General features: G+C 36.8%; 1 long non-coding RNA gene and 1 other non-coding gene across 2 annotated transcripts; one reads left to right on the top strand and one right to left on the bottom strand.

Annotated features, from left to right (window-relative positions):
- Window positions 1-22,744: 22,744 nt before the first annotated feature.
- Window positions 22,745-22,851, top strand: LOC111910422 (small nucleolar RNA R71). The gene has a single exon (XR_002856531.1). It is a non-coding gene; the product is annotated as a small nucleolar RNA R71 (small nucleolar RNA).
- A 1,681-nt stretch (window positions 22,852-24,532) lies between these two features.
- On the bottom strand, window positions 24,533-25,543 carry LOC111910134 (uncharacterized). The gene is made up of 2 exons (XR_006191990.1): window positions 25,316-25,543; window positions 24,533-25,085 (listed from the first exon to the last, which is right to left on the bottom strand). It is a non-coding gene; the product is annotated as an uncharacterized LOC111910134 (long non-coding RNA).
- Between the last annotated feature and the right edge of the window lie 1,523 nt (window positions 25,544-27,066).

Genomic DNA, 27,066 nt, shown 5'->3' with positions numbered 1-27,066 from the left:
GTAAGTGTTCTGACTAAGTCCTATTAGTCTCTTACTTCTCTCTCTTACTGTCCTTATTCCCAAAATATAGGAAGCCTCTCCGAGGTCCTTCATAGCGAAGCACTTCCCGAGCCAGGACTTAACTTCCTGCAGAGTCGGGATGTCGTTTCCTATGAGTAATATGTCATCGACATATAGAACGAGAAAGCTAACTATACTCCCATTGGCTTTGACATATACACATGATTCATCTTCGCTTCGTACAAATCCAAACTCTTTGACTTTCTCATCGAAGCAAAGATTCCATCTACGAGATGCTTGCTTAAGTCCATAAATGGACTTCTCAAGCTTACACACTCTATTCGGATGCTTCGGATCCACAAACCCCTCTGGCTAAGCCATGTAAACATCCTCAGCCAACTTTCCGTTAAGGAAAGCGGTCTTGACATCCATTTGCCAAATCTCATAATCATGAAATCCGGCAATCGCTAGCATCACTCTAATAGATTTTATCTTCGCAACTGGTGAGAAGGTCTTGTCATAGTCAACTCCGGGAGTTTGAGTAAAGCCCTTCGCGACCAATCACGCTTTATATGTGTGTACGTTTCCATCCACGTCGATCTTCTTCTTGAAGATCCATTTGCACCCAACGGTCTTATGTCCGGGCACATTATCAACCAAATGCCAAACTTGGTTATCATACATGGATTGGATCTCGCTATCCATTGCCTCTTTCCATTTTGCAGACTCCGGGCCTGCCATGGCTTCCTTATAGCTATTAGGTTCATCAAGGTTTATTAGTGTACCATCACTAATATACGTGTCCCCTTCGGTAGTAATATTAAAACCATAAAACTGGGGTTGAACTCTAACTCTTTCGGAATGTCTAAGAGGTAAGGACTCGTCAATGGGTTCAACCGGAGTTTCCTCCTCGGGTTGAGTGCCAACGGTAGAGGTTCCTTCATCTATCGACTCTTGAATCTCTTCAAGCTCGATTTGCCTCCCACTGTCTCCTTGGCCTATGAGTTCTCGCTCTCGGAAAACTCCTATCCTCGCAACAAAGACAACATTGTCCTTCGGTCTATAGAAGAGATATCCAAAGGATTTCTGCGGGTAGCCGATGAAAATACATCGCTCACTACGAGGTTCGAGCTTGTCATGAGTATCTCGTCTTACGAAAGCCTCGCAACCCCAAACCTTGATATGTGCTAACGAGGGAGCTTTCCCTGTCCACATCTCGTGAGGTGTTTTGGCAACCTTCTTAGTAGGGACTCGTTTAAGGATATGAGCGGTAGTCTCTAAGGCATACCCCCAAAAAGAGATAGGTAGTGAAGCACGACTCATCATAGAGCGAACCATATCCAATAAGGTTCGATTACGCCTTTCTGCCACACCATTCAACTGCGGTGTCCTAGGAGGCGTCAATTGTGAAACTATTCCACACTCCTTGAGATAATCGTGGAATTCAAGACTTAGGTACTCTCCTCCTCGATCGGATCGAAGCATCTTGATTTTCCTGCCCAATTGATTCTCCACTTCATTCTTGAACTCTTTGAACTTTTCAAAAGTTTCTGACTTTTGTTTGATTAAATAGATATACCCATATCTACTATAGTCATCGGTAAAAGTCACGTAGAAGCGGTTCCCATCCTTCGTGGTTGATCTAAACGGTCCACATACATCGGTATGTATTACGTCCAATAGACCCTCTCCCCTATCACACGTACTTGTGAAGGGTGACTTGGTCATCTTTCCAAGTAAACAAGATTCGCATGTGTCATCTTCCCTAAGGTCGAATGACTCCAACACTCCATCCTTTTGGAGTTGGGCTATGCGTTTCTTGTTGACATGTCTAAGACGACAATGCCACAAGGATGCTCTATCCATACTATTGGAAGAATCTATATTCAAAACATCATTTCCTAAGTTATCAACAATCATAACAGTTTCATAAATTCTATTACATGGTATAGTTTCAAAATAAAAGACACCATTTAGATAAGCCAAAATAGAACCATTCTCATTATTAAAAGAAAATCTAAAACCTTGTATAAAAAAACCATGAAATGAAATGATGTTTCTAGCCATTTCTGGCGAATAGCAACAATTGTTCAAATCTAAACTTAAACCATTCCTAAGCACTAAAGAATACACTCCAATCTTGGTCACAGACGACGATCTTCTGTTCCCCATGATTAGATTTATTCTTCCAGCCTCCACATCCCTATTTCTTCTTAGTCCCTGCACATTAGAACAAATGTGGTAACCACAACCGGTATCAAGAACCCAAGAAATAGCATGAGATGAATCATTAGATTTGATTGTGTATATACCTGCGAAAGACGGCTTGATCTTTCCTTCCTTGATGGCTTGCAGGTACTCTAGGCAGCTTCTCTTCCAATGTCCTATCTTGTGGCAGTGGTGGCACTCTGCCTCTTTTGGGTTAGGGCAGGGTTTAGCACGATCAACTTTGGTCCCACTAGAAGAGGCACCATCTCGGGCTTTAACCTTGCGATAGTTCTTAGACGAAGCCTTCCTCTTCTTTCCCTTTCCTTGTCTAATAGCCAAGACAGGAGCAGCGGGTGGATTGGGAGTTGGTGCAATAGACTTGTCCTTGATGCATCTCGTACAGGTACATGTCCTCATAGGACTTTTGGAATTCGGAGTTCATAGTGGCTATCATGATGCAATGTACCTTCGTTGCATCTCGCTCGTGAGTTTCAAAAGCAGTCATTTCAGCCGGAGTAGCGATTTCAGGGTTGATTTTCTCGAGCTTCTCATCGAGGACATACTCCTTATCCTCATAGCGAGCAATAGTGCGAATGTATCTTATCCATTCGCTAAAGTTCGTCCCATCGAAGGTGACCTTTTGACAAAGGCTCATCAATGTGAAAGAACTAGCAGCAGCGTTGTTTGCGTTCGACATCTACAAATAGAAAGGACAAAGATAGATTAGAATATGAATCCCTAATTATCACCCAATAAGAAAATTAGGGCTAGGATCCAACAACAATATTTACATATTAGAAAAGGGATGCCGTAATCTAACATGCAAACAATTTGAAGGTAAGTGAATGACGATTCACTAATTCTCCACCATGAAAACCTAACTATAAGTTCTAAAAGAATTTGAGAATTCCTAGGTTTAGATGAGATTCATTGAAACTTTTCAATGGCATGTTTAAATCTCGATATGCCCCTCTTGTTTGTGACTGGGATACCGAGGATCACAAAGCGGGTGTGAAATACCATGCAAATTCACATGGTGCCTTCATTGTAACGATCACCTATTCGATGTCCCGGTAAACCACACACGCTCCATCGAACTATGATAAACAATGAATCACCCTTTGCCACCTTTGCTTAGAACCAATTAGTGTGCCGGTAAACCACACACGCTCCACTAACTTCTTAGCAAGGGTGCAAAGTGTAATTTCATGGGATTGCATCAATTCACTTTTCCTAAAGTAACTAATATTGGGAAATTTTAAAATATGTGTAGTTACTTTGTATTTCCTATTATACTTTTAATGAGAGGATGAGGTTGCCCTATCCTACCCGTTCGGCTAACGACCCTCCACCGATCAAGTAAGCGGTGGGTGTGAGTGTACACCCATTAAGCGCCATTTTATAGGCCACAACCTTATACCCACCTTATAGACCGGCTTCGTGAATGAGGCCTACTAACGGTAAGACTAGCATTTTAGTTATACATACATATATATATATATATATATATATATATATATATATATATTAATCTTGTAATATTATATTAGTATAGGGTTGTATTTTAAACTTGTAAAATTCTAGGGTTTGAAATTTAAATTGTCTAAATTAAACTTTTAATCACAAAACATAAATTTCAAAACTTGAGGACAAGTTTTAAACATTTAAAACATGGAGGATCAAATAACAAATAATCTTAATTAACAATTAATTCCATAATTATCCATATTTTATTTATTTAAGATTTCTTGCATAATAATTTACCAATTTAATCAAAATAATTAATTAATTATCACATAAGGAAATTAAATATTTTATTAATTGATAAATCTCTTTAATTTTTTTTGAACCGGCAAATGGAGGGTAACCCGACCCGATGGATCAGGAATGTCTGGCGGGCCACCAAGAGGGGCACCACTCACCACCAAAGGGAACGAAGAATCGAACCCACGCCAATCCAGGGAAAATCCCCCAAATGTGCTCAGCCAAGAGTAGAACTCTTGACCTCACCCACTGAGGCCTATAACCCAGGATAAATCTCTTTAATTAGATCAAGATTATAGTCATATATATCAAAAAATCGGATTAGGGTTGATCTAATATGATAAAGGCAAGTTTCCATAAGATAAATATCAAAAAATCCCGAATCTGGCCCTTCCTGACGCTTGGACTCGCCGAGTCAGGACAACTCGTCGAGTCCACTATGGGACTCACCGAGTCCATGACTCAAAAACATAAAATTCGAATTTTGCAAGCAAGATTCAAACAAACAAGCAACAATTTAATAGAAACCAATCTAGTCTCTGATACCACTGATGGGTTTTGGCCATATGAACATTCCTATGTGCACATGCAAACCCTAATGCTTGGATCTAGGTTTCTCTAATTAATCATGCTTTGAATCCAAGACTTCTAATGACTAATTAGATATAAGAACAATACAAAATCAGATCTAGAAGTTTACCTTTGAATCTCTTGTTTGATCTTGTTGTCTTGGAGCTCTAGAGTCACAATTGTCACTCCTCTAATGGCTTACAAACACCAACTAGCAAGGAGGATGATTTGAGAGAGAGGAGAGGGATTAGAAATCGGCCAGGGTTTCTTTGCTTTAGCAGAGGTGTCGATTTCCCTTGCCCTAGGGGTCTATTTATACTTGTAAGGCTCCTAGGGTTTCACCCTTAAACCCTAGTTGGATAATCTTTCCTTAAAGCAATCCAAATCCTTTCCAAAGATAAGCCTTGGACGAATTTAAGGCTATCCCAAGCCCTAGAATCGTCCAACCCTTATCCCTTAAGGATTTACAGCCCAAAGTCCAAACTATCAAACAATTGACAGTTTATACCCTCTTATTTAATTAATCTCTTTAAGTCACCAAATTAATACTAATTAATTCATGACTTATATTAATCAAATAACAATATTATTATTCATTATATTATTCTCATAATATATTAATAATATCTATTCTCTCATAATAAATCATCCTATCAAGTTGCTATTGTGAAGGCAACCCAAAAGGACCATGCATAATCGGGTCAAATACTTGCCTAATATAATTGCAGCCTTAGACACTATTCCAACAATATTGAGTGTTATTAACGCTTGTATAATAATAATAATAGTCAGACTATTAATTTGTCGTGGTTATCGTTAGACTAAACCCTAGTGGTATTGGTACTAGGTTTTATCGAAGGAATATCGTTTTGAGAGTATCGAAGCGCTGTCCGAGTGCTGAGTCACCACCTTTTAGGTGAGTGCATAGTTACTTTCAGCTTACACATAGATATGAAGTATTTTATATAAATTACGTGCTATGTGTGCATATTATCTGAATACTTGCTATCTATGTTGGATGAACATCGTTATACATGTTTTCAATGATTTAAACTGTATATGTATTTTATATCTACGAAAATGTTGGGGTAAAACATTGGTAGATGTAATAGGTGATGTGTGATAAAATGATGAGAGGCCTTGATGTTGATGTTGTTGATTCTGTCATCTAGCGGAGTATGGATGACGACCACAGACTCTTCTAGACAGTCCAGTGGAACACTAACAGGCTCGCAACTTGTAGGTGTTTGTGAACGATGTGTTCACCGGTGTACTCTATCCCCCACATGGTTGCCTTTAGGACATTTATTGTTAAGGAATCCCCTTAGCAGTAGTGTCCATCCCGATGATGATCCTTAGGCTAGGTCCCTTATGATAGGTGTTTAGGGACGTAAAGTGAGGATAACGGGAACGGGTAATCGGGTTATTGTTGATTGATGAAATTAATAAACTTATTTATTGTGGGTTGAAAACCCTATGTGCTCACCAGGCTCCCAAGCCTGACCCACTCAGTTTTATGTATTACAGGTTGTGGCGCTTGAGCATAGATATGATGTTTGGACGAGGGATTACGGATATAGGCCTGTAGATATGAAATAATGTAGTAAGGCTTATATTGTACTGTTTATGCTTTTGATCTGTACGAACATGACATCCCAAGTCTTTTAATCAAAATACATTTCTATGGAAATGCTTTTGATAAATCTTTATCATATTTTGTTTTGGGACAAATTCCGCAACATTTTTATTTGAAATGTTACTCTGATTTTTAAACAAAGCATAAACAAAATCGGTCTTTTCTGGCCGTGATTTTGGGGATGTCACACCGGCCAAACATATTGGCTACCAAACATATTGGCTACCAATTTTATTGGTTCGGTTGGTAACATGTTGGTTGGTTCTCCGTGGTACATATTTGCCAGCCCTACTTTATATAGTATGGAGGATTAGGTTTACATTCATGTAAACCCTAATACCCATGACATTTCATTTTCATAGGATCCATGAGTTAAAAACTCCATGGAATATCCATGCAAGCTTAGCCCAACCTAAATGAACTTGACCTATGCTATATATAAGAGTCCATATTTAATTAGTTCCTTTTGATCACTAAATTAATTCTAAATTAATTCTTGATCAATACTAATTAAATAATATGATTCCATATTAATATATTAGAACTTATAATATATTAATATAAATCATAAACATACTATTGTCAAAAGACTATCCATATAAATTGTTCCGGTGAAGTGCAACCTAAATGGACCATGATACTCTCGGGTCGAATAGATACCAATAATAGTTATGAGCTTAGACATCTAATCCAACAAAAACATAATATATTAATATAAATCATAAACATACTATTGTCAAAAGACTATCCATATAAATTGTTCCGGTGAAGTGAAACCTAAATGGACCATGCTACTCTCGGGTCGAATAGATACCAATAATAGTTATGGGCTTAGACATCTAATCCAACAAAAACATAGATTGAGAAATTAGGGTTGCATGCACACATAGGTTTTTGTTTGTTATGCTCAAAACCCATAAGTGGTATCAGTGTATAGGTTTAGTTTTCTATTAAATTGATACAATGGTGACTTTGAACAAGGAGGAGAAAACAAAATCATTATTCTGTTCTTCCAACACGTCGTGGTGTTCTTCCAACAAGGCGTGTTGGCCCACAACACGGTGTGGTGATCATCAAACACGGCGTGTTGAGCTGTCAGATATGAAATTTTGTGCCTTATCTGCCTAATATGCTTTTATATGATAATTACTTGCTATACTTATCCTCCAAATGCGATTTTGGTGTATCTATGATTATAAATTAAAAGCTTAGAAGTTAGGAGATAAATATTTTGACTTAATTAATTGTCTTTGTTGATTAATATGATTATTTTAGGTGTATAACTAAATCTAGAGATTAATTGAATTAAATAATTAATGTTAAATGATATTTTGTATTTTGAAAATGTTAATATACATCTTTATGGATTTTATTATTTTAATTAAGTAATTAATCAAAGGACAATTAATAAATCCATAAAATGGTTTAAAGTTGATTAAATTAAAAGTTTAGTTTATTAAAAGATTAAACCATTGCAATTTTAAAATGTTTTAGAATTCACCTTATACTATATATATTATTAAAACTTATATATATATATATATATATATATATATATATATATATATATATATATATATATATATATATATTATGCATAAGAAAAGTCATTTGAATCGATAGTACGCCTCATTAACGAAGCCAATCTATAAGGGGAGTTTAATAAAGCGACTTATAAAAGGACCATCATTAGGTATCCACTCTTACCCACCTCTCCCTTGATTGGTGGAGGGTCGTTAGCCGAACGAGTTTGATAGGACATAACCTCATTAAAATTATAATGATGAAAAGTAACTAAACCATTTTAAAATCTCACTCTTAGTTACTTTAGGAAAGTGTGAATTTGTATGCTAATCGATGAAATTTCACATTACACTTTGTAAGTCGTTAGTGGAGCGTGTGTGGTTAACCGACACACTAATGGGGGACTTGTAAAGGGTGGTAATGGGCGTCTCGAAAATTATGGTTGATTAATAGAGCGTGTGTGGTTAACCAACACATTAAAATGAGATGATAAATGACATAGCGAGTGCCAAGCTAATTTGTATGGTTATTGACGTCTACTTTGTGATCCTCGAAATCTCAATCACAAAAGTGAGAGCATAATCAAGATTAACACGCCATTGAATAGTTCAATGAATCTCAAATGATCTAGGAGTTTCATGAGATTGAAATTGGTAAATGCTTTACCTACCTAAAATAGATTCAAATTTGATTACGACATCCCTCTTGAAAGTTCGAATTGAAAATATGCATCCTAGCCTTAATTTAAATTTATGGGTTAATAATTAAGGGTTAATATCAACTAACTTGAATTCTCCTTTTTAATATTATAGATGTCAAGTTCAGACAACAATGGTCTTCCTCGTTCTTTGGGAAGTGGTTTTCCTCATCCTTCTGAAGATGATCTTCCACATTCTGATCAAGGTGAAATTATGTTCCCTTCTTCGAGCAGTGATGGAACTGGATGTCATGCTTCTCCAACTCTTCCTCTTTCTCCTCCAGCGACTCTCCTTAAGTCATGCTTTCTTCAAGTTGAAAAATATGAAGTTACTCAAGTCCTATTGGCATGTAAACATCAAGATGGAAAGTTTGTATGTGTGCATGCCCTGAAAATGAAATCGTACATTGATAGATTAGGGATGTTGGGTGTCATTTTCCCAAGGGAGTTGGCCATTGAATTGGTTCTACTTTCGCTTCCTAAGTCATATAGTCAGATCATTAAAGACTAATCTGTGAGAGACCATAACGTGACCTTAATTGATCTGACACATATGTTGATTGTTGCTGAAGCAGAAATGCTTAAGAGCACAAGTAAAGCAAAAGTGTTTGAAGGATATGTTTCCAAAAGTTCCATGGGCATTGATGATGGCGACAATGGTAGTCCAGAACAAATTTTTCTTCCTAATGGAAAGGGATCGGCCAAGGTCAAACCGTTTGACCATATGATAAAAAGAAAAGCTAGTTCTGAGATAGTTCCATGTGCTAATCCTAAAAGGTCTATATGTTTTTATTGCCAATTAGAGGGGCATTGGTTACCAAGCTTCCCATACTACCTGAAAGATCTCAAATATGGTAAAGTCAAGTCATGTGACTCTATTTCAGGTACATCTATTATCTAACTCCATTATTTTAAGAAGTTCCTATTCGTAGATTTTTAATACATGATGTGATGATCACATTTGATGTGTTGTAGGATATAAGAGAAAGAAGGAAGCTTAAAAAGATTAAGTTGAACCTGATCGTGATAGATGGATTTTGGTCACATGGTTCGATGATCAGATTTTTGAGGTACTGCTTCGGAGATATGATAGATTGCTTAGGAAATGTCTAGAAACATTATTTTTCATTTCTGCATTGTAGGGAAAAGTTCCAAAATTTTCATTTATTATTGATAAAAGTGAAATTTTGGTTGGTTTACTTTATATTTCCTTGCAATTGCATTTATGAAAGTGTTGGTTACATTTATATTATTATCAATATTAATTGTGAATTTGATTCTTGTTATATCGCTTATGTTATTGTCATATTTGACCAAGTGAAAAGGAATTCTCATCACCCAAGTTTCAATTGGATAGAAACTTGGAGTCGTGCAATTTGAATTGCATGATGTATGAGAATATTGATCATTGGAAGATTATGACTAATTCATTGATCACATGTTTATGTGAGTCAAGAGAATGACTAATGGATACAGTACATATTAATATGGACTATTCGAATCCACCACAAAGGATGATAACTATATTCGTCATGATTTACTGATGCTTCAGTCAATATGGTTGTGTTTATAAGATTAAGCATACTTCTGGTACCTTGAAAAGTTTCAAAGAGTAACAAAACGAATATTAAGAATCTGTTAGGCAGAAAGATAAAAGGATTCTCCAATCTGAAAAGAAAGGAGAGTACTTTAGTATCATGTTTTATGATCGTCTTAATGATTGTAGAACAATGTCACAATTAATCCTCGAAGAACATATTAGTGAAATTGTTTAACTAAGAAGAGGAATAGAATATTGTTAAAATGGTTAAGTTAAGAGAAGAGTCATACTTCGTATCCGGTTAAAATTTTAGAGTCATACTCTAGTAACTACAAATCGTATCTAGAAGCTTGTTTCGAACTAAGTAGGTTTATAACACCTCATGAAATGTGGAGTAATAATATTTTATTACTCTAGCACATTTGGAATTGGATGTTGTGATGTTTTGGTTAAAACAAAGGATATACTAAGACCAATTCCATGAAGTATTTTCTTGTCGAGAATCCATATTGGCTTTTGAATATGAGTTTTTGCTCGTCAAGGATTGTTCCTTGAGAGAAAAACTTATATGTCAAGAAGTTGGTGGGAGCCCTATTGATCATGAAGAGTTCCAAAACTCAATAAAAAATAAACCTTTAGTTATCACTAGCACACAGCCTGAGGTTGATAACCTATCGTGTTATGTTGACACATTCTTGTTTCTGTGCACCTTCCAGTTAGGTTGACAATGCTTATCAGTTCTATAGTTCTCATTTGATTGCGAAAGGTAGAGCACGTTGGTCAGTGATAACACATTGGTCAATGGAAGTGAGTTGCTTAAACAACATGGAAGCGATGGTAGGCCCTTATGCTACCAGAGGGGAAAAAAAATTAAGAACGTGTAAATTTCAGTCCATTAAAGCTAAATTAGAATTTGGATTTGTCATAAACATTGTCTTATGATTGTTGGTTGGTAATGATAGATTCACATGGATGGGAACACATACACCATAAGATCTAGGTGGCAAAAGGTTTTGCTCTAATTCATGAAAATGATTATGAGGAAATACTTTCGCTAATAGATTTTAAAGATTTGATAAATATCATTTTAGTTAGTGGTTGTGTTAGTTGCATTCTCAAATTCGCAATATGATTACGACATCCCTTTTCATAGTTTGAATTGTGAGAAATGGCAAGAAATTTTTTGAACATTCATGAATTATAGCTATAAGTTCTTAAAGGGTTTAAACACACATATATGCTATCTAATGAAGGTTTATAAGCTTGAGAAGTCTAGATGAATTTATGGAGTATTTGGCCATAAGGGAATTTTGGGAAATCTAGGGATAACTACATGGTGATTGACATCTAAGAGGTGAATGACATTCATGGATATGAATTGACACTTTAGAGATGGAATTGGAACATAAACATGAAGGATATATTGATCTATAAGTGGTTCTAGTGAATGTTTTAGCCTAAAGGGCAATTTGAATCGAGGATTCCATGGTTAGTTTAAGTACTTGCAATGAGATTAATGGTGGTTTTATCTACTTGAAAACACCCAATGCTGTATTAAATGATATAGGAATAAGTCATATTGGTTAAAGAGTGTTTTTGAGTAATTTAAGCTCTTAACCATTTCATTTGAGTGTTTGTAAGCATTATGAACTTAACATTTTAATTGAGGACTTAATGAATTAAGTTGAATGTTTTGACATGATAAAACATCATATAGTAGTGCTTGAAGACCTTTATAGGTGTTCCAAATGGTTACCTAAAACACCAAAACCATCTAAGAAAGTTTAAGACTCAAAACGTGAGTTTTTGAGGGTGTTTGGGCTGCTACGAGATGCGATCCGCGTGGTCAGGCCCGCGGCCCACACACAGACAACAGAGTGCCCGACTATACCAAAAATACGAACTTTTGTATTTTCTTCATAACTTTTGCATACAGACTCGGATTTGCATGCGGTTTTCGTCTACATTCATATTTTTGAGGAATAGTATGAAGCAATAAAATTTAGTAATGGAACATTTGAGGGGTATTTTGGTAATTTTAATGACTTGTGTCTAAATGTTATATAGGTGGTATTTGAGAGTGTTGCTCTAAGGAAATGAAGTAGAAGAGGACCTGCTAGCTTTCTTGTGATTGAGGTGAGTACGTGTTGGAATTTTATCACTTTGGGGTACATGGAAAAAATGATTTTATGATAATGAAAAACTATGTTGATATATGAAATGTTTTTAAATGAAAGTGTCAAATGTTTTTGGACAGGATAATTTGAAACAATGCCATGAAGGCAAGAATGTTTTTAAAAGTAAAGAATGTTTTCGAAGATCGAATGTTTTGAAAAGGTGTTTGAAATGTTTTGAAATATAGATGCTTTACTTTTGAAATGAGTATTTTGATACTAACATATGAAATGTGTAAAGATTGGGAGGTAATGACAAGTGATGTGTGTAAAACCAACTAGTTTTATTCCTACTTTTCTAATGTAAACTTGACAGACAATATGCAGTGTACCTGTCTAATGTAAGTATAGTTTTTAGTAAGCAGGATATCGAACTCAGGGAACGACAATTAAACTAATTACTAGAACTATCTAAAAACAAATAATAAAAGGAAGGGTTTTCTCTAGTTTTGCAAGACTAGAAAACTTAAATTTCTAACTAAAACTCCAACAAAACTATTTTCAGCTAGAGAGCTAAAATCAACTAAATTCAATGGTGGAAGAGACTTCTGCTTAGGGTTGAATCGTTTGATCCTATGGTTGATTCTATGAAAATTGCAATGGATTAATTTATATTGGCTACCGATTAAGATTATTAGATTCACGTTCACTATTACTAATCCTTAGAAAACAAATTAATCTAAGTAGTGGCCAGTTGTTTAAATTAATGAATTTCCTAGTTTATTTATTCGGATTAAGTAAGACTTGTAGTGGTAAACTAAATTGGTCCTTTAATTAACCTCTTGTTGATGGTTCGTCATACAAGCTCACACATTAATTTTCCTATTTTCTATTAACCCTAGTTTCACGTTCGCTATTCCTAGGCATATAACAATGTTTACAAATGCATCACATGAGGTTAGCAATTAAGACATGGTCATGCAACTTAATTACAGTTTAATTAACAGAAAACAGTTGTAATCAACACATAAGGTTCTTTAACAAGCTTAGCAAAACATTATTACCAACAAAAATTAATCCTACTCATAAATCAACACATAGTCACAAATTTTTCTTCCCTAAATAGAAGATATATGTTCTAGTTCATGATTAAGATAGTAAGAAACTCAAAAACACAATCCAATAACTCAAACATATTTTGGAAACTAGATTTACTAAAGAATAAATTGATTTTGCCTTAATTCTCCTCCAAAAATGGATCCAGGTTGATTCTCCGACTTCTCACGCTCCAGAAGAACTCTTATTCGTAGCTTTATCTCCAAGGACTTCTTAAAAAAATCGGGTGTCGATCTGGAAGTCTCTTTTTATAGATTAGATGCGACTCGTCGAGTCTAGGTACAGACTCACCGAGTTCCTCATTAAATCCCCGTGTCCAACAAGGCAAGGATTCCTATGCTTCGAGAACCTTTATGGGAACTCGTCGAGTCACGTACCGACTCGTCGAGTGCCTTGTGATTTTTGGCTCTTTTCTTCTTTCCTTGATTCCCGAGCTCCCGACAGCTGCTCTTGCTTCCTTTTGCTTCCGAGCACTTCTTTTGGACTGAAAATATAATTTAAACATAATTAAGCATCTTTTGCTCCATAATTGTAATAAATTAGCCAAAAAGTATTAACATTCTATGCAAAATATATGACTAAATATACACATATCAAATTACCCCAGACTTGACTTTTGTTTGCCCCAAGCAAAACTGAATTTAAGCATACTAGCATCACATAAAATAATCCTAATCAAATCCAACCATTATGTCAAGACCTCAACGTATGCGTTTGTGTCTAAATTTTTTTTTCCTAAATCTCCCCCATACTCTAAATACTAACAATCCTCATAAACACTCGCCCACTTCTTTTGAACAACGCTCACTTTATGCATCCCTCCGAATCAATCCTCAGAAAACTTCCTTAACCAGAAGGTATTTTTGTAAAGCTACGCAAACATACATAATCTAGAAAAAAATTACAACTTTTTTGATACCACTATGGAGCTCTTTGGAATTCTTCACTTCTTTGATAATTTGTCTTTGATGTCTTTAAATTCACCATCTTTTGATTTTTGGTATCTTTAACTTTTTTTCAGAATTTTGATCTTTTGATCTTCATTTTGATTGCTCCAAAATTCTTACAACTTTTCTTGTAATTTATCTCTCTTCTCTTTTTTACATGTATTTCTCACCCTTTTTTTTCACTCAATACCTACATGCTTAAGCAGGGACACTCAACTTCAACCCTTATTGGTTAAGATACAAGCCTTCCTGGATAGATTTCTGGTACACGATGCTAAACATATTAAGACCCTTAAACTAAGCGAGGTTGTGTTTTTGTCTCATGATTTCACTAGAATAAGGGAGACCACAAATGCACTATAACGTATTTTGGCTCAACTAAACATTTGGGTTCTTATAGAATCATTAAACATAATACCAACATGAAATCCTAATTGCTTTACCAAATTTCCTAAATTAAGTCTTAGCAAATTTTTATGCAATTAAAAAAAAAATTAAGCCTAATTTAAGATTCTAAGTTAACTAATGTAACCAACCCCCTGCCCCACACTTAATTTATGCAATGTCCCCATTGCATGCTATGCACGTAACAACAAAAAAACCAAAAGTAAATAGGGAATTGGAACAAACTCCCCTGGGATAGCAGTCGTGAGGTTGAGTTTCTTCCTTTGAGCTCCATCTTCAGCTGACTTTAGAGATGGGAACAGCTCATCCATGCCTTGGTTGTCATATCTTGCATGGTAAACAACTCTAAAAATGTAGGAAAAACTCTCAGAAATCTTCAGGAATTATACTTCATAAGCGCAGCCAATTGCCGTGTGATATAATATCAAATCATAAGCTGAGATCTGGAATTCGTAGCAACTCGTCGTGTTAGTGGATAGACTCGCCGGGTTGTAGCGTGAAAATGTAGAATCCGGATTTTTACACTGGGACTCATCGGCAAGTCCATCACTGTATAAAAAAACTGCTTTCTGCTCCATCAATTCCGATGTTGTAAATACTTCAAAGTTTGGTTCATGCTAATTGTTTTCCCCCAATATTTAGATTCTTTTAGACTCTCTTAAACACCGGACTCGATACTTGAACTTCCTTCACTCTTTCGCCTAAACTCGACATTCCTATCACTCTCGAGACCTTTTGTACTTAATCCTAGCTTCCAAATTCTGAAAACAAAACTAAAACAAGTAATCAAGTAATTAAACATCCTAAAGCTACTTGTTTAAACATCAAAAACAAACCAAAAGAAAACAAATAAAAATTGTTTTTAACACAACCAAAAAAAATAAAAAAGATAATTCATTCATTCATTCTTCTTCTTCATCATTCTCTTCATCATCATCCATTGCCCCGCTTCCACCGGCTCCGGTCCTCCTTGCATTAATCCGTTCCTCCCATGTTGAAATGTATGGGTAATTACCCCCATCAATGTGAGGGAGTTGGAAATGATTAAAAAGCTGAATATGGGACTGGTTGCTAAAGTTTATCCCCCTTTCCAAATCATCCTGGAACCGCCTCATTTCCACATTATACCAATCCATAGGTACACCATCATCGACCGAGATCACCGGTGGGTCATCTTGAGCTTCCGGTTGGTGTCTTCTCACCCTCCTTCCCGGGTCCTCGGGTGCTAGCACCGGGTCATCATGAGGAATAGTGTAGGTTCCTCCACCAAAGTCTTCAATTATCCTTGCCCTCCTAAAAAGCATAGTACTAAAAGGAGGGGTTGGAAGCTCTGTCATCATATCCCAAGCTCCTGCATTCATCAAACCATAAGACTTGGCTAGGCGGGTTACGAACATCCCACCATTTATCTTTGAAGTCTTCCTTTCTTTGACTGCCCCATCGCTCAATATGCAACCATACAGTAAGGGATACATCAAAAAGTGTTTGGAGTGATAATACTCCATAAGTAAAACACGTCCAAATTAGGGGCCTTTTCATCGAAAAGAAACCGTGGAGAAAAACTCCCAACATAGTTCTTGGTACACCGACTCGTAGATCCTAAATAGCCGGTTCCACTCGTCACATGTAATAGAGACTCCATTTTGATTGAACGTTTGGACTAAGTAGGGGGCTAACTCCTCTTCGTACCGTACTCTCCCAATCAATCGCGTTGGGTACATATATATCTTTCTTTTTCAGTTCTTCCAGCTTCTTTCTCCACCTCCTCAATGTAGAATCGAAATTTATGCGTGGGAAAGTCAACCAAGGATGAGAATCTTGGGTTCCACGGGAGCTTTGCCCTATTCTTAACATGTTTCCTGCACACATAAATAAAACACAAACCAGAAAAGCACCGAAACATTAAAAAAAATCATATTCCGACATCACAACTGGACTCATCGAGTCCACGAACAGACTCGACAAGTCCTATGAACACTCGAAGTGCAAAGTATGGGTCTGATCGAATCACTCCATCAAAACTCAAAATTTTTCCAGGGTTCTGTCTCGGGATGTCTATTAACTAGTTACTCATCAATAATTTCAACATAAACATCCTATTTAAGCAAAAATTTAACAACCCTAAAAATGCAAATCTTTTCAAACCGAACTTTCAACAAATTAGGGGCATAAAAACATCTAAAGGTTGAACCTTTAACAGAGTTAAGGGAGAATAATGTTACCTTGCTTGAAGATTTTGGAGAAAATAGAAGAAAATCAAGATGAAAGCTTGAGGGAAGAGAGGCACGTCGAGTCGGGCGGCTGTTGTGTAAATGAGAGTAATGTTTCAAAATAGGGTAAAAACCCTAATTTCACCGGATTGTAAAAAAATATTATTTTTTCGGTAAATAGTACCGACTCGTTGAGTCCGGTCGCGTAGTCAAACTCTTTGGATTCGTATGGACTCGTCGAGTAGATACCTAACTCGGCGAGTCGATTAACCTGTTTGTAAACAAATTTTTTTTCCTAAAAACTTTATTAAATTTTTCCACAACCCACACTCAGGCCTTGCTTGTCCCCAAGCAATCGTTTGTAGACAATTAGGAAGAATTTGAAAGAAAAATCCAAAGAAAACCAAACAAAAACGGAAATAAAATGAGAAAATAAAGCAAACTCTCATAACGGGTTGCCTACCGTTAAGCGCTTTTTTTGAGGAGTCGTTAGCTGGACTCCTTCTCGCTCTACATTGCTGCGGTTTCCTCCAAGTCCAGCCTTTCTTCAATACTCTCATCTTGCGGCATTCCTTCTTCGTATCTCTTAACCCGATGCCCATTAACTTTAAAACTTGACCCATCCTTGCTCCATAACTCAACCACTCCATATGGATAAACATGTTTTACATAAAGGCCCGATCCAACGAGTGCGTAATTTTCCCAGAAAAAGTTTAAGTCTTGAATTTTATAATAGCACTTTTTGTCCTTCCTCAAACTTTTTATTTCCTTTCAACCTTGCATCATGCCATCTTTTGGTCTTGTCCTTATAAATCAATGAGTTAGTATAAGACTCATTCCTCAATTCTTCTAAAGCATTCATTTGCAAGAGTCGATTTGCATGCAACTCATGTGGCTCAAAATTGCATGTTTTCAAAGCCCAATAACCTTTGTGTTCAAGTTCCACAGGTAAATGACAATTTTTACCATACACTAATCTATATGGTGTGGTTCCAATGGGTGTTTTAAATGCGGTCCTAAATGCCCAAAGTGCATCATCCAATTTATTCGCCCAATCTTTTCTATTGTGCCCCACCGATTTTTCCAAAATTCTTTTTAGTGCCATATTTGTAATTTCAGTTTACCCATTTGATTGTGGATGATAAAGTGTTGAAAATCTATGGCGTATCCCATATTTTTGCAACACTTTTTCTAGTTGATCATTAGCAAACTGGGTTCCCCGATCACTAATTAATGCTATAGGCACTCCAAATCTTGAAAATAATTTCTTTAAAAATTTCACCACCACTCTTGCATCATTAGTTGGTAGTGCTTGTGCTTCCGCACACTTTGACACATAATCCACCACCATTAGTATATAATTGTGGCATTTGGATGAAGGAAAGGGTCCCATGAAATCTATACCCCAAACATCAAAAATCTCACATACTTAAAAATATTCAATTGGGGCATTTCATTCCTTGCCGATATATTCCCCGTTCGTTGGCAAGCATCACATTCTTTCACGTAGGCAGTATCATCTCTGAAAATAGTAGGCCAATTAAAACCAGCATCAAACACTTTTTTTGTAGTGTATTGTACCCCATGATGTCCTCCAGCAGGTCCACTGTGGCAATGCTCTAATATGTCTCTACTATCTTTGCCAAACACACAACTTCTTATTATTCCATCCGCACAACTTCTAAAAAGATAAGGCTCATCCCAAAAATAAAATTTAATTTCGAAAAAGAATTTCTTCTTTTGTTGACGGGTAAGGTCTTTTTTAAGGTAATTTCCAGCCAAATAATTTTCTATGTCTGCATACCACGGGTCTTCATCCACAGCCATCATCAAATATTCTTCCGGGAAGCTATCTTCAATACCCATATTTTCTTTATCTTCCCTTTCTGGATTTTCTAGTCTAGATAGGTGGTCAGCAGCTACATTCTCCATCCCCTTTTTATCCTTGATTTCGATAGGACTGTGCATGGGTCAGTTTGGGTCGATTTTGGACCTAAACCCAACCCAACCCAACCCATAAATGGCCGGTTTCTGGTTTTCAGAACCCAATAGGATCGGTTTCTGATCGGTTCGGTTTCTTGGGTTCTAAGGTCGGTTTGGGGGGTTTTTCGGTTTCTTGGGTTTAACCCATACATTGACGGGTTCTGGGTTTAAACCCATGGGTTTTGCGTTCAAACCCATTTTCCAAAAATAAAGCAAGAAGTTAAATACTTCAAAAAACACCAAATTGAAGTTAAATACTTTAAGAAACATGAGTCTTATAACCAAATAGTCTATTATAAGTTACAACCAAAGCCCTAAATAGTCTATTACAACAAAAACACAATCAAGTATGGGTCGGTTTTTTGGGTTGGATGGATCGGTTTCTTGGGGCGGTTTGTTGGTTTTAAGTATGGGTCGGTTTCTTGGGTTGGATGGATCGGTTTCTAGGTAAAAACCGAAACCGAACCCGACTTTTCGGTTTCTAGAAAATTCAAACCCTAACCGTCGGTTTTTCGGTTTCTTGGTTTGGGTTTGCTCACCCCTAGATTTCGATGTCAAATTCTTGAAGTAAAAGCACCCATCGGATCAATCTTGGCTTTGCATCCTTCTTGGCAAACAAGTACTTAATAGCAGAGTGGTCAGTAAAAACAGCGGTCTTTGATAAAATAAGATAAGGGAGGAATTTGTCAAAAGCATACACCACGGCTAGTAACTCTTTTTCGGTTGTGGTGTAATTTTTTTGGGCCGGATTCAAAGTCTTGCTTGCATAATAAATGGGTCGAAAGTGCTTATCAACCCTTTGGCCAAGTACGGCTCCTAATGCAAAGTCACTTGCATCACACATTATTTCAAAGGGCAAGTTCCAATTCGGGGCAATATTGATCGGAGCATTAGTTAATTTTTCTTTCAAAATTTAAAAAGCCTCTAGACATTATTGCCCCGAATTGGAAAATCCTCTAGACAATAATGAAATGGTGCATCTTTTAAAAGTAATTGAGTTAGAGGTCTAGTTATTTTAGAAAAATCATTTATAAAACGGTGGTAGAAACCCGTGTGGCCTAAAAAACTCCTAATGCCCTTCACATTAGTTGGTAAAGGTAATTTAGCAATCGTATCAATCTTTACCCGATCCACCTCAATCCCCGCTTTGGATACCTTGTGCCCCAAGACTATACCCTCTTTAACCATAAAGTGACATTTTTCTCAGTTGAGAACTAGATCGGTTTTTTCGCACCTAGCAAGCATCAAGTCAAGGTTAGCAAGATAATCATGAAAAGAAGATCCAAAAATAGAAAAATCGTCCATAAATACTTCCATAAATACTTCCATAAACGTTTCCACTATGTCATGGAAAATTGTCGTCATGCATCTTTGAAAGGTCGCAGGTGCATTACACAACCCAAAAGGCATGCGGTGATAGGCAAAAGTCCCACTTGGGCAAGTGAAAGTAGTCTTTTCTTGGTCGATTGGGTCTATGTGTATTTGGAAGTAACCCGAAAATCCATCTAAAAAACAATAATAGCTATAGCCAGACAATCTTTCAAGCATTTGGTCGATAAAAGGTAAAGGAAAATGGTCTTTACGAGTGGCATCGTTTAGCTTTCGATAATCGATGCACATTGGCCAACCGGTTACCGTTCGGGTCGGAATAAGCTCGTTCTTCTCGTTTGTCACCACCGTCATCCCGCCTTTCTTGGGCACCACTTGAACAGGACTAACCCATGGGCTATCGGAAATAGAATAAATAATCCCCGCATCTAAAAGCTTGACTACTTCCTTCTTGACCACTTCTTGCATGTTCGGGTTCAACCTCCTTTGATGTTACACTACCGGCTTCACCCCTTCTTCCAGGTTGATCTTATGAGAGCAATAAGAAGGGCTTATTCCCTTGATATCGGTGATACTCCATGCAATGGCACTCTTTTTCTTCTTTAGGACATGGACTAATTCTTCTTTTTCAGATTCGAAGAGGTCAGAAGCTATAATAACTGGGTTTTTGATCACCTTCTTCAAGAAATGCATACTCTAAATGACCAGGTAGAGTTTTAAGGTCTGATTTCGTATCTTGTACACTGGACACGTCGAGTCGGGGTATGTAACTCGTCGATTCTAGGCTAAAATTCTCGCCTGATCGTGAATTCCTGTAGGGACTCGTCGAGTCTGTGGTATCGACTCGGCGAGTCGAGCTTTCTGCCCTTATGATTAAATCATTGTAGTCGGCTTCTTCTAGCAGTCTCTCTATCTCTTTCAGGTCCCCTTCAGCATCAAAATCTTCTTCAAAAGAAATGGTGGAATTGTTTAACTTATCCTCTTTCCAATCTTCTATTAATTCGTCCATCATATTTACCGAGAATGTCGTATCATCACTAAACCTTGCATGCTTCATTGCTTGATCTACTCCAAATGTCACTGATTCGTTTCCCACCCGAATAGTGAGTTTGGAATCTCACATGTCTACTATAGCACTCGTGGTGTTGAGGAAAGTTCTTCCAAGTATGATCGGGACTTGAGGATCCGCTTCCATGTCTAGAACTATGAAATCCGCGGGGAACACGAACTTATCAACTTTTACCAATAGGTCCTCGCATATTCCCCTTGGAAATGTTATCGTTTTATTAGCTAAGTGTATTGCCATTCGAATTGGCCTTGGCTCCGGAAGGTCTAATTTCTTAAAGAACGAATATGACATGAGATTTACACTTGCCCTGAATCCGCTAATGCGTGTATAGTTGCCAAATTTCCGAATTGACAAGGCAATGTCAAACTACCCGGGTCACCTTTCTTTTTAGGCATTTTGTTCAACATGGCGGCTGAACAATTTTCATTGAGAACTACCTCTTTTACTTCTTCCATCTTCATTCTATTTATGAGGAGTTCCCTTAAGAATTTGGCATACTTTGGCATTTGTGCAATTGCCTCGATGAAGGGCATGTTAATTTGAAGGGCTTTGATGTGTTCCATAAATTTTTGATAATCAACATCATGCTTATCTTGTCTAGCTCGGCCTGGAAATGGTAATGGAGGCTGATAAGGTATACCAGAAGGCTCTTTTTTCGATTCAAGCGGAGGACTCGTCGAGTCCATGTCCTTGACTCAGCGAGTCGTGTCGGGGTTCAACGGTTTCTGCTTTTCTGCCTCCTCTCGCACCAGTTTAGGATCTTCTTTCTGAATGGGGATCAGAGAAGTAATAATTTTCCCACTCCTAGTTGTCATGATATTAATGTGTGCACCTCTCGGATTATTTTCGGTATTACTAGGAAGCCCACCCGGTTGTCTTTCGTTTATTTGTAGTGCAAGTTGGCCTAGTTGTTTTTCAATGTTCAGAATAGATGCTTGCTGATTCCTAAGCATGGCTCGTTGATCTATCATCATGGTTTGATGTTCTCTAATCATGCCTTGTTGCTCCCTTAACATATTTCGTTGTTCTTTCATTGCAGCTTCAGTATCATTGTGTCTCTTCTCAGATGCAGCTGCAAATCTCGTGAGCATGTCTTCAAAATCTGATTTCTTTTCTTGCACCAGTTCCTCCTTTTGATAAAAGCCTTTATCTTTTTGTTTGTACTTTTCCTCCTTTGCCTTTTTATACTCATCATACGGAAGCCAATCCTTCTTGGGTTTTCGCCAGTTGTCATCATACCTATCACCACTTGAATAGCACACTTGTGCTTTCCGGTTCTCATTCTCATCCAGATCACAATCTTTAGTGAGATGAGGCCCTTTGCAATTCGCACATCCCACCCGGATAACGTGGATGGATTGGTCAATCTTAGTCATTCTTCGATCCAAACTATCTAATTTAGCCATCATTGCCGCCATGCTATCCTTAACTGAGTTCACCACCCCCCCCCCCCCCCCCGACTTAGTTCATTCCTTGGGTTATGATATTCTCTAGAGTGTTTAGAGAATTCTTCAATTAGCTCTTTTATCGGTGGGGGTGCTTTCTTCGTGAGCGGTCCTTGCGAGTCAAGAAGATGTCTTGTGGTCACATTCACTCCATCATACAAAAATGGAGACTTCTTGTTGGCTATTAAGATCATGATGTGGGCAATTCCTTAGTAAACCTTTGTATCTCTCCCACGCCTCATATAAGGATTCTCCAGCTTGTTGCTCAAAGTTGACAATGGCTTTCTTTAATTTGGCTATCTTTGAGGGAGGATAAAATTGATCAATGAATTCTTCCTTCATTTTAGCCCATGTAGTGATGGATCCTGGTGGTAGTGACTTGAGCCAATCCTTTGCAACACCCTTGAATGTAACTGGAAGCATACGAAGCAACACGGTTTCGCGAGGCACATTTGGAACATTAAAATAATCACCTACATCGTTGACCTCATCCAAATGCTTGTAGGCGTCTGCGTGATCTTTCCCGTAGAAGGGGATTTCCTTAAGTTGAGCAAGTATGTGACCCTTTAGTTCGAAAGTGGCAGTAGCGGGAATCACGGGTTGCACGGGTCTTGGGCCGGTATCGTCACGTATCCTTTTCTTCCATTCACCCATAGGAACTTCATCAATGTTTGCCATGGTGTTAGCGGGTTCGTCTTCAAAGCCGCTTTCTTCTTCGGATTCGGTTTCTTCGTACTCGATGTCCTCCTTCTTTGGGTCTTCGTCCACCACTGAAGAGAAGTTGGATTCTCCTACCTTCTTGCCATTTTTCTTACTAAAAACAACTTTTAAATTCTTCAATGGTGAATTCTTCGATGTTGCGGTTTCTCCTATGTTCTTACCTTTGTTTTTCTTTAAGGTTGCTTTCGGATCTTCAAGCGGTGGCATCAAAGGTGTACCTCCTCCCCTGGTCATAAACGAACTGCAAACAAAACATAAAACACACGTAAAAAGAAATATAAATAAATAAATAAATAAAACGAAATTGAGTTTCAGCGATGGACTCGTCGAGTAGCTTCGACTGCACTCGGCGAGTTCAAGGCTAAAATTGAAAAAATACGAACAATTTTTTTTTAAATCCTATAAAATTAAAACTAAACCTAATACCTAGACTACTAAAGCAGTAACTTTGTGCAAGATTAATCTCACACAAAGGATTGGTAATACTAGAAATTAGAATTAATTTTTGAACCGTTACCTAGCAACGGCGCCAAAAACTTGATGTGTGTAAAACTAACTAGTTTTATTCCTACTTTTCTAATGTAAATTTGACACTCAATAGGCAGTGTACCTGTCTAATGTAAGTATAGTTTTTAGTAAGCAGAATATCGAACTCAGGGAACGACAATTAAACTAATTACTAGAACTATCTAAAAACAAATAATAAAATGAGGGGTTTTCTCTAGTTTTGCAAGACTAGAAAACTTAAATTTCTAACTAAAACTCCAACAAAACAATTTTCAGCTAGAGAGCTAAAATCAACTAAATTCAATAGTGGAAGAGACTTAGGGTTGACTCGTTTGATCCTATGGTTGATTCTATGAAAAGTGCAATGGATTAATTTATATTGGCTACCGATTAAGATTATTAGGTTCACGTTCGCTATTACTAATCCTTAAAAAACAAATTAATCTAAGCAGTGGTCAGTTGTTTAAATTAATGAATTTCCTAGTTTATTTATTCGGATTAAGTAAGACTTGTAGTGGTCAACTAAATTGGTCCTTTAATTAACCTCTTGCTGATGGTTCGTCATACAAGCTCACACATTAATTTTCCTGTTTTCTATTAACCCCAGTTTCACATTCGCTATTCCTAGGCATATAAAAATGTTTTCACATGCATCATATGAGGTTAGCAATTAAGAGATGGTCATGCAACTTAATTACAGGTTAATTAACAGAAAACAGTTGTAATCAACACATAAGGTTCTTTAACAAGCATAGAAAAACATTATTACCAACAAAAATTAATCCTACTCATAAATTAACACATAGTCACAAATTTGTCTTCCCTAAACAGAAGATATATGTTCTAGTTCATGATTAAGATAGTAAAAAACTCAAAAACACAATCCAATAACTCAAACATGTTTTGGAAACTAGATTTAGTAAAGAATAAATTGATTTTGCCTTAATTCTCCTCCAAAAATGGATCTAGGTTGATTCTCCGACTTCTCACGCTCCATAAGTCTTATTCGCAACTTTATCTCCAAGGACTTCTTAAAAAAATCGGGTGTCGATCTGGAAGTCTCTTTTATAGATTAGAGGTGACTCGTCGAGTCTAGGTACAAACTCGCCGAGTCCCTCATTAAATCCCTGTGTCCGGCAAGGCAATGATTCCTCTGCTTCGAGAACCTTTGTGGGAACTTGTCGAGTCACGTACCGACTCGTTGAGTGCCTTGTGATTTTTGGCTCTTTTCTTCTTTCCTTGATTCCCGAGCTCCCGACAGCTGCTCCTGCTTCCTTTTGCTTCTGAGCACTTCTTTTGGACTGAAAATATAATTTAAACATAATTAAGCATATTTTGTTCCATAATTGTAATAAATTAGCCAAAAAGTATTAACATTATATGCAAAATATATGACTAAATATAGGGTGACGCCTTGCTTTTGAAGCAAACCGTTTTCTGGGCCTCTAGAATATTCCAACGTGATTTCCACGAAGTAAACGACGGTCAACCGTTTGACCAGAGCAATAAAAATGATTTGATCCGAACTCACCAAAAATAAGATCTCCTCAGCTCCCAACGACCGATGCATCTGCGCCTAAATCGCACACTTACGACATTGACTAAGCTAGGCACGCGTGTGGGCTTGACTTCTTAATCCATTGTAAGTCTTTTAAGGCCTATCATGAGAAAAAGTTTATAAACCCATTAAACGTTTCTTCTCCCACTAATATAAATAATGAAAACTAGTCAACAAAGTTTCTACAAGATTTATGTTACATCGTACGGACGGTCTCGCTATGGAATGTTTTTTTATTGCTTTGCAAGTGTTGATGGTTTCATTTCTAGAACGAGATAGTTCATATTCGACTATATATGGGGCCCATCCATATCAAGACTCGGCCACCCGTGAAACCTTTTCTAGTCTAGTGAATATATCCCCATAGTGGGACTAGCATCTAACTTGTACAAAATTATTCATTTCCAAGTCACTTCTGTCCATCCATTCCTATAGCTATTTACTCGATCATAAAAAGATAACAATGACCGATTTTAAATCATTTTTTATTTGGTTGTGGACAAAATAATTGTAGTTTTCAACTTGTTTGTGGTTGTTGCATCGTAAGTGGGCGTCATTCAAGGGTCAAGTGGTGGTGGTAGGGTAAGCGATTTCGAGTGGTTTCAAGAGAATTTTCGTGACTTGGCTTTTGTACTCGAGTTTGGTTTCCAATTATAGCATTGACTGTATTGTAAAAATGGTAAGTTTATAGTATTGATTAGTAATGGCATGTTACATTACTCACTCTATAGTCTATACCAAAAAATTATTAAGTATCCAATACAAAAATTAAAACATTTTTTTAAAATAAACATATTATTAAAACTTGTCAAGAGATTTTTATAAGTGAATATAAAATTTTGTTGGGAATTATTTACTATCTAATTACATACTATTTATCCAATAAATAATATAATGAAAATACGTTTTTTCTTTAATTAAAATGTTGAAGATATGTTTTAACATGAAATTTAGCATGCGGTTATAGTGAAAAAAATAAATTGACGTTAAATAATAATTTTATTGTAATGTTTTTACTTGAAAATTAATGAAAATACGTTTTTTTTTAATTAAAATGTTGAAGATATGTTTTAACACGAAATAATATAATGAAAAACATAATATAATGAAAATATGTTTTTTTTTATTAAAATGTTGAAGATATGTTTTAACAGGAAATTTAGTATGCGGTTATAGTGAAAAAAATAAATTGACGTTAAATCATAATTTTATTGTAATGTTGTTACTTGAAAATTACATAGACGTAGCGGATAAACGAGCAACAAACTGTGCCGCAACCTCTTTTTGGATGACAAAACTAATTCTTTTAAAAACAACATCTATAGATCTTGGAGTCATAACATTACAATGCATGATCCGTTGGACTCTATTGAGTAGCTCCACAGCTTCTGGCGCAAGGAAACCGAAAGTATCAAATGCAAAGGGTATAAACGTGTGTTGATTTTCCATACACGCTTTCTTATGTTTTGCCACTTTGCTTGATGCATGTTTTAAAGCAGTTTGCCCCACTGTGAAAACTCCACTCCCTAAGCCCACAAGAGGGGAGACCCCTGTTAGATCCATGCATGCATGTTTTCCTCCAGCCCATCCAAATACTAAAACATCAGCTGGTCTAAGTGTTGATCTTCCTTCCAATGGGTCAGTCAGAAAGTTCACAGGTGCCTCTTTCTTGGTAGAAATCTCAGCGCGTCTAAATATGTCAAACAGAACATCCCTAACCAGAT

Source organism: Lactuca sativa, chromosome 5, assembly GCF_002870075.4.
Source record: "Lactuca sativa cultivar Salinas chromosome 5, Lsat_Salinas_v11, whole genome shotgun sequence".
NCBI lineage: Eukaryota > Viridiplantae > Streptophyta > Magnoliopsida > Asterales > Asteraceae > Lactuca > Lactuca sativa.
The sequence above is the reverse complement of the archived record's forward strand: the minus strand, read 5'-3'. Positions and strand labels throughout refer to the sequence as shown.